The sequence below is a fragment of the Erinaceus europaeus genome, chromosome 19, assembly GCF_950295315.1.
Source record: "Erinaceus europaeus chromosome 19, mEriEur2.1, whole genome shotgun sequence".
Taxonomy (NCBI): Eukaryota; Metazoa; Chordata; class Mammalia; order Eulipotyphla; family Erinaceidae; genus Erinaceus; species Erinaceus europaeus.
This window is the reverse complement of record NC_080180.1, coordinates 60,017,503-60,029,849: the sequence shown is the minus strand read 5'-3', so window position 1 is coordinate 60,029,849 and position 12,347 is coordinate 60,017,503. Positions and strand designations below refer to the sequence as shown.

At 46.8% G+C, this 12,347-nt stretch overlaps 1 pseudogene; it reads left to right on the top strand.

Moving 5' to 3' along the window:
* Positions 1-7,449: 7,449 nt before the first annotated feature.
* Positions 7,450-8,652, top strand: LOC103125525 (high mobility group protein B1-like; annotated as a pseudogene).
* Positions 8,653-12,347: the final 3,695 nt, after the last annotated feature.

Sequence of the window (12,347 nt, the reverse complement as noted above, 5' to 3'; positions counted from 1 at the left end):
AGACAGAGAGAGATAGAGACAAAAAGAGACCACAGCACAGGAGTTTTGCCTGGTGCCATGTCACTCCCATGTGATGCTAGGACTCAACCCCAATCTGTGCTCAAGGCAAGACATGCACCCTACCTGGTGAGCTACTGGTCTCTTTCGTTTTTTGTTTTTTTTTAATTTATTTATTTTTCCTTTTGTTACTTTTTTTTAAATTGTTGCTGTGGTTATTAGTTGTTGTTGTCGTTGTTGGATAGGACAGAGAGAAATGGAGAGAGGAGGGGAAGACAGAGAGGGGGAGAGAAAGACAGACACCTGCAGACCTGCTTCACTGCCTGTGAAGCGACTCCCCTGCAGGTGGGGAGCCGGGGGCTCGAACTGGGATCCTTACGCCGGTCCTTGCACTTGGCGCCATGTGCGCTTAACCAGCTGCACTACTGCCCGACTCCCTTCGCTCCTTTCTTCTTAAATGACATCTTCACAAAGTGAAATTTATTCTTGAAACACCTTGCCTGCTAATGAAGATTAAGGTTTATATATTAACAAACCCCATTGGTTTTTTTTTTTCCCCAAATCATTTTTTCAAGGAGTTAACGGCTTCTAGGACAATGGCGACGCACAGGTGCAAGCTCCCCTCCCCCCAGGACGTGTCTCCTCCACTCCCACTTCCCAGCTGAGGTCCTCCTCTGCCATGTGTGTCCATTCTTTCCTTGTTTTTCTTTTTTCTTCTTTTTTAAAATTAGTTTCTTTTTTAATATTTATTTATTCCCTTTTGTTGCCCTTGTTGTTTTATTGTTGTAGTTATTATTGTTGTTGTTATTGCTGTCATTGTTGTTGGATAGGACAGAGAGAAATGGAGAGAGGAGGGGAAGACAGAGAGGGGGAGAGAAAGACAGACACCTGCAGACCTGCTTCACTGCCTGTGAAGTGACTCCCCTGCAGGTGGGGAGCCGGGGCTCGAACCGGGATCCTTCTGCCGGTCCTTGTGCTTTGTGCCACCTGTGCTTAACCCGTTGTGCTGCCACCCAACTCCCTCTTTCCTTGTTTTTCTTAAGGACCACCTATAAGTGAGGTCGTCCAGTATCTGTGGTTCTCTTATGCCCAGAAGTTCAAGTCCTGATCTCACGCAAAGTAGACCAGAATCACATGCAATCGCAAGAGCCTTTATTAGGAAGCTTAAGCTTAGGCCACTGATACCCTTCCAAGCAAGGGGAAAGTCACTTGTCGTCCCCTTCACTTGTCGTCCCACCTTTTTATAGTTATCACAGGGTGAGCACAGGTGGAAATAACCACACGGAACAAGGAACAATTGGCTTTGGGTCAACAGCTGCTCTCAATATTCAGGGCTTTTCTTCAACCTCACAGTTCTTAACTCATTTAACTGATTTCTTCCAGATCCACCCAAGATGTAGCACAGGAGAAGACTTCCATCTTTGATGGCTCGATAGTCTCCCATTGTGCATATAGACCACGACTTAGCCACGTGTCTGTTATTGGGCACTTGATGCCTCCAAACTGAGGCTATGACCAACTGAGCTGCTCTGAACATGGGAGTCCAGAGATCTCTGTGAGTAGGCGGATTTGCTTCCTTTGACTACATCGCTAGGGAGATCTATTTCTAGTGCTTTGAGAGTTCTCCAGACTGTTTTCACAGTGGTTGGATCAATTTGCATTCCCACCAGCAGTGTAAGAGGGTTCCTTCCCCCCACTTCCTCGCTAATATTTGTTTCTGTCCTTTCGAATGTTTGACATTCTCACAGGTGTAAAGTGCCATCTTAGTGTTGTCTTTATTTGCATTGCTCTGGTAGTCAGTGACTTTCAGCATTTTCTCATGTCTGTTGGCCTTCTGGGCATCTTGCTTGGTGAAGAGTCTGACCAGGTCCTCTCTCCATTTTTCAACAGAGCTGTTGCAAACTCTGCATTTATCCTAAAAAACAGTCCACAATTCACAGCAGGACACTCACTATGAAGGAGCTGTGTTTTTTTTCTTTTAAAAATATTTATTTACTAACATGAGGGAGACAAATAGGAAAAAAACATTATTCTGGTGGATGCATTGCCAGGGGTTGAATTCAGGGCCTCATGCTTGAAGGTCTAACACTTTTCCCACTGCACCTTCTTCTCCCAGGATTTCTGGATTATTAACTTTTAACTTTATTTTATTGGATAGAACACGAAGGAGAGAGGGGGGAGGTAGAAAGAGAGAAAGAGAGAGAGAGACAGAGAGACCCCCACAGCCCTGCTTCACCACTCATGAAGCTTTCCCTCTGCAGGTGGGGACTGGGGGCTTGAACCTGGGTTGTTATGTATGGTAATACATGCACTTAACCTGCTGTGCCACCACCCGGCCCCTCTAGAAGAGTCTTCATTCACACTAACGTGACTGTATGCAGGTAGTGATGATGACGTGATCTAAGGAAATTTGCTGAAAGTGATCCGCTCAACACCCCCAAGTGCTCAGTGAAGGAGATGTGAAGGAAGGTGACACGAGACACACGCACAATGTCCCACCAGTCGGCCAGAAGAACACAGGAAACCTCACCACCTGCGACAACACGGGTTAATATACAGGGGCTCGTGTTGAATGTAATACATTAGAACGAGGAAGACAAATTTTAGATAGTCTTAGGTGTGGAGGGTGTAAAGAAACAAAAGAACAGACAGGAACAATTCAAAGTGAAGGAGATGGTCTTTTTAAAAAATTTATTTATTTATTTGAAAAAGGAGACATTAACAAAACCATAGGTCAAGAGGGGTACAATTCACACAATTCCCACCACCAGAACTCCGTATCCCCTCCCCCCCATAGCTTTCCTGTTCTTTATCCCTCTGGGAGTATGGACCCAAGGTCATTGTGGGGTGCAGAAGGTGGAAGGTCTGGCTTCTGTAATTGCTTCTCCGCTGAACATGGGTGTTGGCAAGTTGATCCATACTCCCAGCCTGCCTCTCTCTTTCCCTAGTGGGGCAGGGCTCTGGGGAAGTGGAGCTCCAAGACACATTGGTGGGGTTGTCTGTCCAGGGAGGTCTGGTCGGCATCATGCTGGCATCTGGAAACTGGTAGCTGAAAAGAGAGTTAACATACAAAGCCAAACAAATTGTTGAACAATCATGGACCTAAGGGCTGGAATAGTGCAGATAAAGTGTTGGGGGTACTCACTGCAGACTATTGTGTATTTTTGCTTTCAAGTATATATTTTGCCCTAGTTTATGGATACCTGTGAACATATGCTCTTATCTCACGGGACCTGTCTGTATCTAGGATTTGGGACTTTGTTAGAAAGTGAACCGCCTGGAATGGAATTAGAGAATACTATGAAAGGGAAGGTCTCACCCAAGTAATGAAGCTGAAGGGTCGTCATTCCATACCTGAAGTCTCTGGACACAGTCTGAAGTGAAGCATGCTGAGGTGATACTTGTTGCGCTGATTAGGTTGGGATCGGCGGATGCAATATTGTTTGGTATGAATTAAGAGAGGCATGCAGGAAAGTATTCCCTACCCTAAGGTTCCAGGACTGGGGAAATATAAGCTCTAGAGTGGAAATGGATGGTCTTTTTTAAAAGCAATCTGAGTTCACGTGCTAATCAGCTATTCTGACTGATCAAGTCATTTTTCTGACTCTAAAACAGACCCATCACCGGTTCCACTGCTGTTCTCACTGACTTGGCTGCTGGCAAGCTCTGGCCAAATCAACTTCCTGCTGTGGCATCTAACACTGATAGAGGACAGGGCTCTTTAATTAAGCCAGCAGCTTACAGGGTTTGTCAAGAATCCGGACTCTTCTAGACACTTCTCATTAGGCAGGAAATTGGTCAGCTTGACTCATGATTTAAGTGTCATTCAGCGGGTTCTCCAGGGTGACTTTCCTCTTTTCTGCCACTGGTGCAGACAGGACAAACAGCTCATCAGGGAGGTGAGACACCCCCCCCCCCACACACACACACCACGACTGTGTACCCCAGCTCTGCAGGATGCCAGCCCAGGTTTAAGCGGGCTCCTCAGGAGGGAGCCAGAGAAGAGCGCACAGCACCTGGACAGCCCAGGCACAGCCTGTCACTGCGACTTCCAGGATGAGCATGAGACTGAGCACATCATGGGGTGGGGACCACATGGGGCCAGCAAGAAACAGAAAGGACTTCTGGTCTCAGGGGGTGACTCTGGGCTTAGTTTATCGCTATAGCTTTATTCTTCTATAACTCAAATGAGTTCATTCCCAATTTACACCCTTGTAAGATTCCACTGATTTAAAACAGCAGGCATAAAAGAGCTCCAGGTGGGAGGGCAGCCGGTGGCACACCTGCTGAAGCAATCACATTACAGTGCACAAGGACACAGGTTCAAGGCCCTGGGCCCCACCTGCAGGGGGAACGCTTCACCACTCCTGAAGTGGGAAATTGAACTCGGGTCCTTGTACGTGGTGACATGTGTGCCCAACTGGGTGTGCTACTGCCCAGCTCCCTGAACAGGGTTTTCTTTAATTTTTACTTTTTCTCTTTAACACACACACACACACACACACACACCCTTTTGAAACTAGAAAATTCTCCCTGTTTGACTCCTTCCCGAGGCCTCTGAGTTCCCCAGAGACGAGTACTTCTCCTTTTCTGCAGGACACAAACGAGCAGATCAATCTGCTCACTTCCTCTCAGCCCAGCAGATTTCTAAATTCAGATAAAAGAGTTACTAAATCTCAGAGAGCCCAAAAGGGGGAAATCACCACAGAAAATACTCAGAAGTATTTCAGTTTTTAAATTTAATTTAATATTTATTTATTTGTTTATTTATTGCCTCCAGGGTTATCGCTGGGGCTTGGTGCCTGCACTATGAATCCACTGCTCCTGGAGGCCATTTTCCCCATTTTGTTGCCCTTGTTGTTGTTGTTATTGTTGTTGTTGCTGCTATTATTGGATAGGACAGAGAGAAATGGAGAGAGGAGGGGAAGACAGAAAGGGGGAGAGAAAGATAGACACCTGCAGACCTGCTTTACTGCCCATGAAGTGACTCCCCTGTAGGTGAGGAGCTGGGGACTTGAACCAGGATCCTTACACCAGTTCTTGCACTTTATACCATGTGCACTTAACCTGCCACACTACCACCCGGTCCCCACATTTCATTTTTTAATATTTATTTATTTGTTATTGGATAGAGATAAAGGTAGGAGAGACAGAGAGGGGAAGAGACAGAGGGACACCTGCAGCCCTGCTTCACCACTAGTGAAGTTTTCCCCTGCAGGTGGGGACCAGGGCTTAAACCCAGGCCCTTGCACACTGTAATGTGTGTGCTTAACTAGGTGCGCCACCGCCTGGCCCCCTGAGAAGTATTTATTGAAAAATATATTTATGGGTGCTGGGCTGAGCTTCACTGATGGGAGACAGATGACCAGAGACTCAAGGCTGAGCTATACGCAGTATCTCTTTATTCATGCAGAACGCAGCACAATCTAAGCCAACTAAAACTAAACTCTAATCACAATCCTGTCCTTATATCAAGTAGGGGGTAAACAGGATGTGATGTAGAGAGGGTGGAGCGAAAAGTGACTGGTGCAAATCAGGGTGTGCTAGGAGAGGGGGCGGAGCAAAAAGACATCATGAACCAGTGGGGATTAAACCAATGCCCTGCAGGCAGGGCGGTGCTTAGTTAACAGTGGTTATGTAAATAGATACAGTGTTAATCAGGAGGGATTAAACCAATGAAACAGAAGGGGTTTTAGAAGCAGAATTAGAAGCAGACCAACATATGGGGGCCAGGTGGTAGTGGTGGACCTGGTTAAGCGCTCACATCACAGAGTGGAAAGGACTCAGGTTCAAGCCCCTGGTCCCCACCTGTAAGGGAAAAACTTTGTGAGTGTTGAAGCAGGGCTGCAGGTGTCTCTCTGTCTCTTCCCCTCTCTGTCTCCCCACCCTTCTCAATTTCTCTCTGTCTCTATCCAATAATAAATAAATAAATAAATAGTATTTTAAAACATTTATTTATTAGAGAGAGAGAGAGAAATTGAGAGGGATGGGGGAGGTAGAAAGGGAGAGAGACAGACACCTGCAGCCCTGTTTCATCACTTGCGAAGTTTCCCCCCTGCAGGTGGGGACCCAGGACTTGAACCTGGGTCCTTGCACATGCTCTTAACCAGAGTGCCACTGCCCAGACCTTTTTTTTGTTTTGTTTTGTTTTGAAGACAGGTGTTGAGAAAGAGAAGGAGAAAGAGAAAGAAATGTTGTTTTCGACGGGTTATGTTGTTTTCACCGGGCTGGCTTCACAGGCGGGTAACAGACGACCAGGGACTCATGGTTGAGCTGTAGGCAGTATCTCTTTATTCATGCAGGATGCAGCACAATCTAAGACGAGCTAAGCTAAACTCAAGGTACAGTACTCTAAAACTCACAATGCTGTCTTTATATATACTTCCCAAGTAGGGTGGAAACAGGATGTGACATAGAGAGGGTGGAGAGAAAAGTGACTGGTGAAAATCAGAGTGTGACAAGGAGAGGATCAGGGTGTGACAAGGAGAGGGGGTGGAGCTGGCAAGAATTCTATCACTGAACCACAAATGCCCTGGAGGGAGGGTGGTGCTTGTTAATAGCGGTTATGTAAATAGAATGAAGTGGTTATGTAAATAGAATTGTGTTAAGCAGGGGGGATTTAAACCAAATGAAACAGAAGGGGTCTCATGCAGACCAACAAAGAAAGAGAGAGAGAGAGAGAGAGCGCAAAAGGGAGAGAGCAGGTGGAAGCTGAGTTGGCCTGGGGATGACATGGCAACATTACCTGGTGGCTCCCAGGGCTCTTGGTGGGGACTCAGAGGAGTGTCACCTGAGCAACAGGCCTGGCTGCTCCCTGCTGTCAGCTTCCTGTCTGAGCCCTCCCGCCATCCCCGCCATCCCCGCCATCCCCATGGTAATCTGCTTTGCAGTCAGTGGAGGGGCTGGGGAAGGTCACCTTCACTGAGAAGGCAGGTCCCTAGGAGGGACATGCAGGCTGGCAGTGGCTCCTTGCTAAGGACAAGACCTTCTCTTTCCAGTGTGCAAAACAAAAAACTTACCTAATTTCATACTCACTAGTGATTTAGCAGTGTTATGAAAAGGCGTTAGAGTTCAGGGAGGACGCCGGGCAGTGGCACACCTGGTTGATCACACACAGTATTTGGGAGGACCAGGGTTCAAGCCCCTGCCCCCTACCAGCAGCAGGCGAAGATTCATGAGTGGTGAAGCAGGGCTGCAGGTGTCCATCTTCTTCATTCCCTTTCTATCTACCTCTCCCTCTCAATTTCTCTCTATCCTATCAAAATAAATTTAAAAAATATTTTAGTGGTCCGGGAGGTGGCGCAGTGGTAAAGCTTTGGACTCTCAAGCATGATGTCCCGAGTTTGATCCCTGGCAGCACATGTGCCAGAGTGATGTCTGGTTCTTTCTCTCTCCTCCTATCTTTCTCCTAAATAAATAAAATCTTTTAAAAAAATAAATAAATTGACAGCCATTGCAGTACATTGAGCTCCATAGAGACAGCGCCGGGGCAAGTGTGAGCCGGACAGGCACTGGGCGACTCTGTGCCTCGCGGAGGAAAAGTAATCAAACATGGGCAAAGGAGATCCTAAGAAGCCAAGAGGCAAAATGTCATCATATGCATTCTTTGTGCAAACTTGCCGCGAGGAGCACAAGAAGAAGCACCCGGATGCTTCGGTCAACTTTTCAGAATTTTCCAAGAAGTGCTCAGAGAGGTGGAAGACCATATCTGCTAAAGAGAAAGGAAAATTTAAAGACATGGCAAAGGCTGACAAGGCCCGTTATGAAAGAGAAATGAAAACTTATATCCCCCCTAAAGGGGAAACAAAAAAGAAATTCAAGGACCCCAATGCACCTAAGAGGCCTCTGTCGGCCTTTTTCTTGTTTTGTTCTGAGTATCACCCCAAAATCAAAGGAGAACATCCTGGCCTATCCATTGGTGATTGATGTTGCAAAGAAACTGGGAGAGATGTGGACTAACACTGCCGCAGATGACAAGCAGCCTTATGAAAAGAAGGCTGCTAAGCTGAAGGAAACATACGAAAAGGATATTGCTGCCTACCGAGCTAAAGGCAAGCCTGATGCAGCCAAAAAGGGAGTTGTCAAAGCCGAAAAGAGCAAGAAAAAGAAGGAAGAGGAGGAAGATGAAGACGAGGATGAGGAAGAAGAGGAAGATGAAGACGAAGAGGAAGATGATGATGATGAATAAGTTGTTTCTAGCGCAGTTTTTTTTTTTCTTGTCTATAAAGCATTTAACCCCCCTGTACACAACTCACTCCTTTTAAAGAAAAAAATTGAAATGTAAGGCTGTGTAAGATTTGTTTTTAAACTGTAAAAAAAAAAGTGTCTTTTTTTGTATAGTTAACACACTACCGAATGTGTCTTTAGATAGCCCTGTCCTGGTGGTATTTTCAATAGCCACTAACCTTGCCTGGTACAGTAAGGGGGTTGTAAATTGGCATGGAAATTTAAAGCAGGTTCTTGTTGGTGTACAGCACAAATTAGTTATATATGGGGATGGTAGTTATTTATTTATTTATTTTCATCTTCAGTTGTCTATGATGCAGCTTATACGAAATAATTGTTGTTCTGTTAAACTGAAATACCACTCTGTAATTGCAAAAAAAGAAAGTTGCAGCTGTTTTGTTGACATTCTGAATGCTTCTAAGTAAATACAATTTTTTTATTAAAAAATAATAAATAAATAAATAAATTTAAAAAAATAATAAAAATAAAAAATATTTTAAAAGGAAAGTCTTTTAAAAAAAGAGTTCAGGGGGGTCGAGAGGTAGCACAGTGGGTTAAGCGCATGTGGCGCAAAGCGCAGGGACCGGCGGAAGGATCCCGGTTCCAGCCCCGGCTCCCCACCTGCAGGGGAGTCGCTTCACAGGCGGTGAAGCAGGTCTGCAGGTGTCTGTCTTTCTCTCCCCCTCTCTGTCTTCCCCTCCTCTCTCCATTTCTCTCTGTCCTATCCAACAACGACGACATCAATAACAACAGCAATAATAACTACAGCAACAAAAAACCAACAAGAGCAACAAAAGGGAAAATAAGTAATAATAAAAAAAAGAGTTCAGGGATATAATTTTACCAACACATATGGTGTGTGTATGTCACACCCTAAGTTCTGTGTCCCCATCCCATAGTTATCATAGTCCTCACAAAACCCAAAAGACATTTTGGTGGTTACTATTTGTTTTTGCTTTAATCATCTATATTTCACATATCAGCTAAATAATGGTAACCATTCTTCATCTCCTTATTTTTATTTCACGTAAACATAATCACTTCCATTCCATCTTTTTTTGACGGCAGAGTAGTATTCCATGGAGTCTATATCCCACAACTTCTTCCTTCAGTCAATTGTTGATGGATACCTCGGTTACTTCCACATTCTGGCGACTGTGAATGGTGTGGCTATGAACATGTGTTTTCGTGAACTACTGTTTCAGTGACCTTTGGATCTGTGTCTAGGATTGGCATTGCTGGGCCATGTGGCATTTCCACTGCCTTTCTTTTTTCTTTCTTTCTTCCTCCCTCCCTCTCTTTCTTAGAAATCTATTATTATTGTTTTTACTATCTTTATTTATTGGATAGAGACAGCCCAAAACCAAGAGCACACCTGTAGCCCAACTTCAACTCTTGTGAGGCGTTGCCCCTGCAGGAGGGGAGTGCGGGCTCGAACCCACACTTGCACATGGTAGTAACATGTGTGCTCATCTGAGTGAGCCATAGCCCAGCCACCACCCTGTTTTGAGTTATTGATGATTTATTCATTTTTATTTTTGTGAGACTGAAAAAGATCAAAGAACCTCTCAGTTTGGGCGTTTGCAGTGCTGGGGATTGAACTCGGGGCCTCACACTGCTTTGTGTTTTTCTTCTGAGCCAGTGGGCACCAAATGTAACATCTCAAGTTCCCAATGGGGACTTTTCAAACTCCTGCTTGTGAGGACGCTTGACATGGAGCATAAAGGCAGCCCACCTCCCCGCCCACCAGCACAGAGGAGCCAGGAGCCAGGAGGCTCAGGGCCAAGCACAGGCAGATCAGCTGAGCTTTGGCTTTTGGTGACAGGAGACAGAGCTCATAAGTGGGTGCTCTCTGGCCAGCGACTTGCCTGGCTTTGCTGGTGGCTCTGTGTGAACTCCCACATTTGCATCAACACCCCAAAGGCGGAAGTGAGACTCTGTCTCCCCACACCCCAGTTGTCTATGCCCTTTCTCTGGGGGCCCCAGGGGCCAGGGCTGGAGGTTCAAGTGTGGCCTGGTATTCACCACAGTAATCCTCCTAACTGAAGCCCTCCACTCTCTCTCCTCCTCCCCTCCCCCTCTCTCCCTCACTGTTTTTCTCTGTTGGACAATTATGCTTTTACTTGAAATGTATTGGTCTGAGTGACCTAACTCAGCGGCTTAGGAAATGGGATGGACTTTGTGAATGGAATGCCCTAGAATGTCCCCCCGTGGGTGTGGCTTCATTGCTTTCTCTGGCTCCACTTCCTCCTGGCTCGGCTCAGCGGGGTTAGGCTTCCAACGCCCAGAAGAAGCAAGTGCTAAAATCCAAGGGTTTGGTTTTGTTGCGCGTGTGTGGTACAGAAGAAATGAATAATTAATAGCCATCCGATCCCTTCTTGTGCCCTTTGGCACTCTTGCTATAAAGGACACGTGTGGGGGTCGGGCGGTGGCGCAGTGGGTTAAGTGCATGTGGCGCAAAGCACAGGGGCCAGCGTAAGGATCCCGGTTCGAGCCCCCGGCTCCCCACCTGCAGGGGAGTCGCTTCATGGGCGGTGAAGCAGGTCTGCAGGTGTCTATCTTTCTCTCCTCTTCTCTGTCTTCCCCTCCTCTCTCCATTTCTCTCTGTCCTATCCAACAACGAATTGTGTCAACAAGGGCAATAATAATAACCACAACGAAGCTACAACAAGGGCAACAAAAGGGGGAAAAAATGGCCTCCAGGAGCGGTGGATTCATGAGGATAATTTCTGGAACCATCCGTTCCACCCCGGTTCCATGGCTGCCAGTTCTTAGCAACATCGCCCCGCCAGATATTCGTCGGGATGCGGCATCATCTAAGTTCATTTCCCACGTCTACACTCGACCGGACCTGCCAACATACGCGGATATCTTCGCCCACCCTGTCCAACGCTTGACGTCTCATCTCCCAATCTGGTCCCCTATGCCTACACTGAACTTCTCTGTTCCAGACTCTTGGAAACAGAGCTGGCAGTCAGCTGAGGTCAAGAACAAACACCTCATCACAGACCCCTGCGAGCGTCAACCCGGCTTTGACCCAGCACGTTATGATCGGGCCCTCCTCAATCGCTATCGAACAGGCCATGGCCGGTGCGCCGCTATGTTCCATCGCTGGGGAGCCAGAGACGACCCGAACTGCCCCTGCGGCTCCAGACAGACTGTGACCCACATAGTCAACGACTGCCACCTCTCCAGGTTCAAAGGAGGTCTCGAAACTTGACATCAGGCTCAACCTGATGCTGTTGACTGGCTACGGAAGAAGGGCAAATACTAGAAGAAGGTGCAGGCACCGAGCCCAGCAATAACCCTGGAGGAGGAAAAAAAAAAAAAAAGGACACGTGTGTGGGTATAACAGACAAGTGGTTAGTGAATGACCTCCCAGCCCTGCACTTGAATTCGAGGTGGAACTATAACTCTGGGGTGTTTAAAATTTTTTTTTTTCCTGGGAGTCAGGTGGCAGCACAGGGGTTAAGCGCATGTGGCGCTAAGCGTAAGGACCAGCGGAAGGATCCTGGTTCGAGCCCCTGGCTCCCCACCTGCAGGGGCGTCACAGGTGGTGAGGCAGGTCTGCAGGTGTCTGTCTTTCTTTCCCCCTCTCTTGTCTTCCCCTCCTCTCTCCATTTCTCTCTGTCCTATCCAACAACGACAACATCAATAATAACTACAACAATAAAACAACGAGGGCAACGAAAGGAAATAAAGAAAGAAAGAAAAAAGGAAAAAATAAATTTTTTTTTTTCCTTTTAAAAAAGTGTCACTGAGGAAGCTTGGCAATGGGAGACCCTGCTGGTCAGGTTGTGTGTTGAAGATAAGGATTTCTTGGAGAGAGTGAGGGTCCCATGTTTGGAGCACGAGAAGTACAGGAGGAATCTGGAACATTTGGCTTTGCCAGAGTCTGTGGAGAGAGGAGTTGTGACTGGTGTGGCCCTGCTGAAGGAACCTGCCCTCGGTGGGCTTTGTTCTCCTCACTTGCCGCCCTCTCGCTTTGCTGAGGTCCACACTCCCTGTTTTTATGCTGCTTCTCACCTCGCCTGAATCAGTTGCTGCCCAGTTTGGCACAGGCATCCTGAGAAGATGTTTCTCTGGGAAATACACCTCCTCCTGGGGGGTGAGGGGCAGACGGT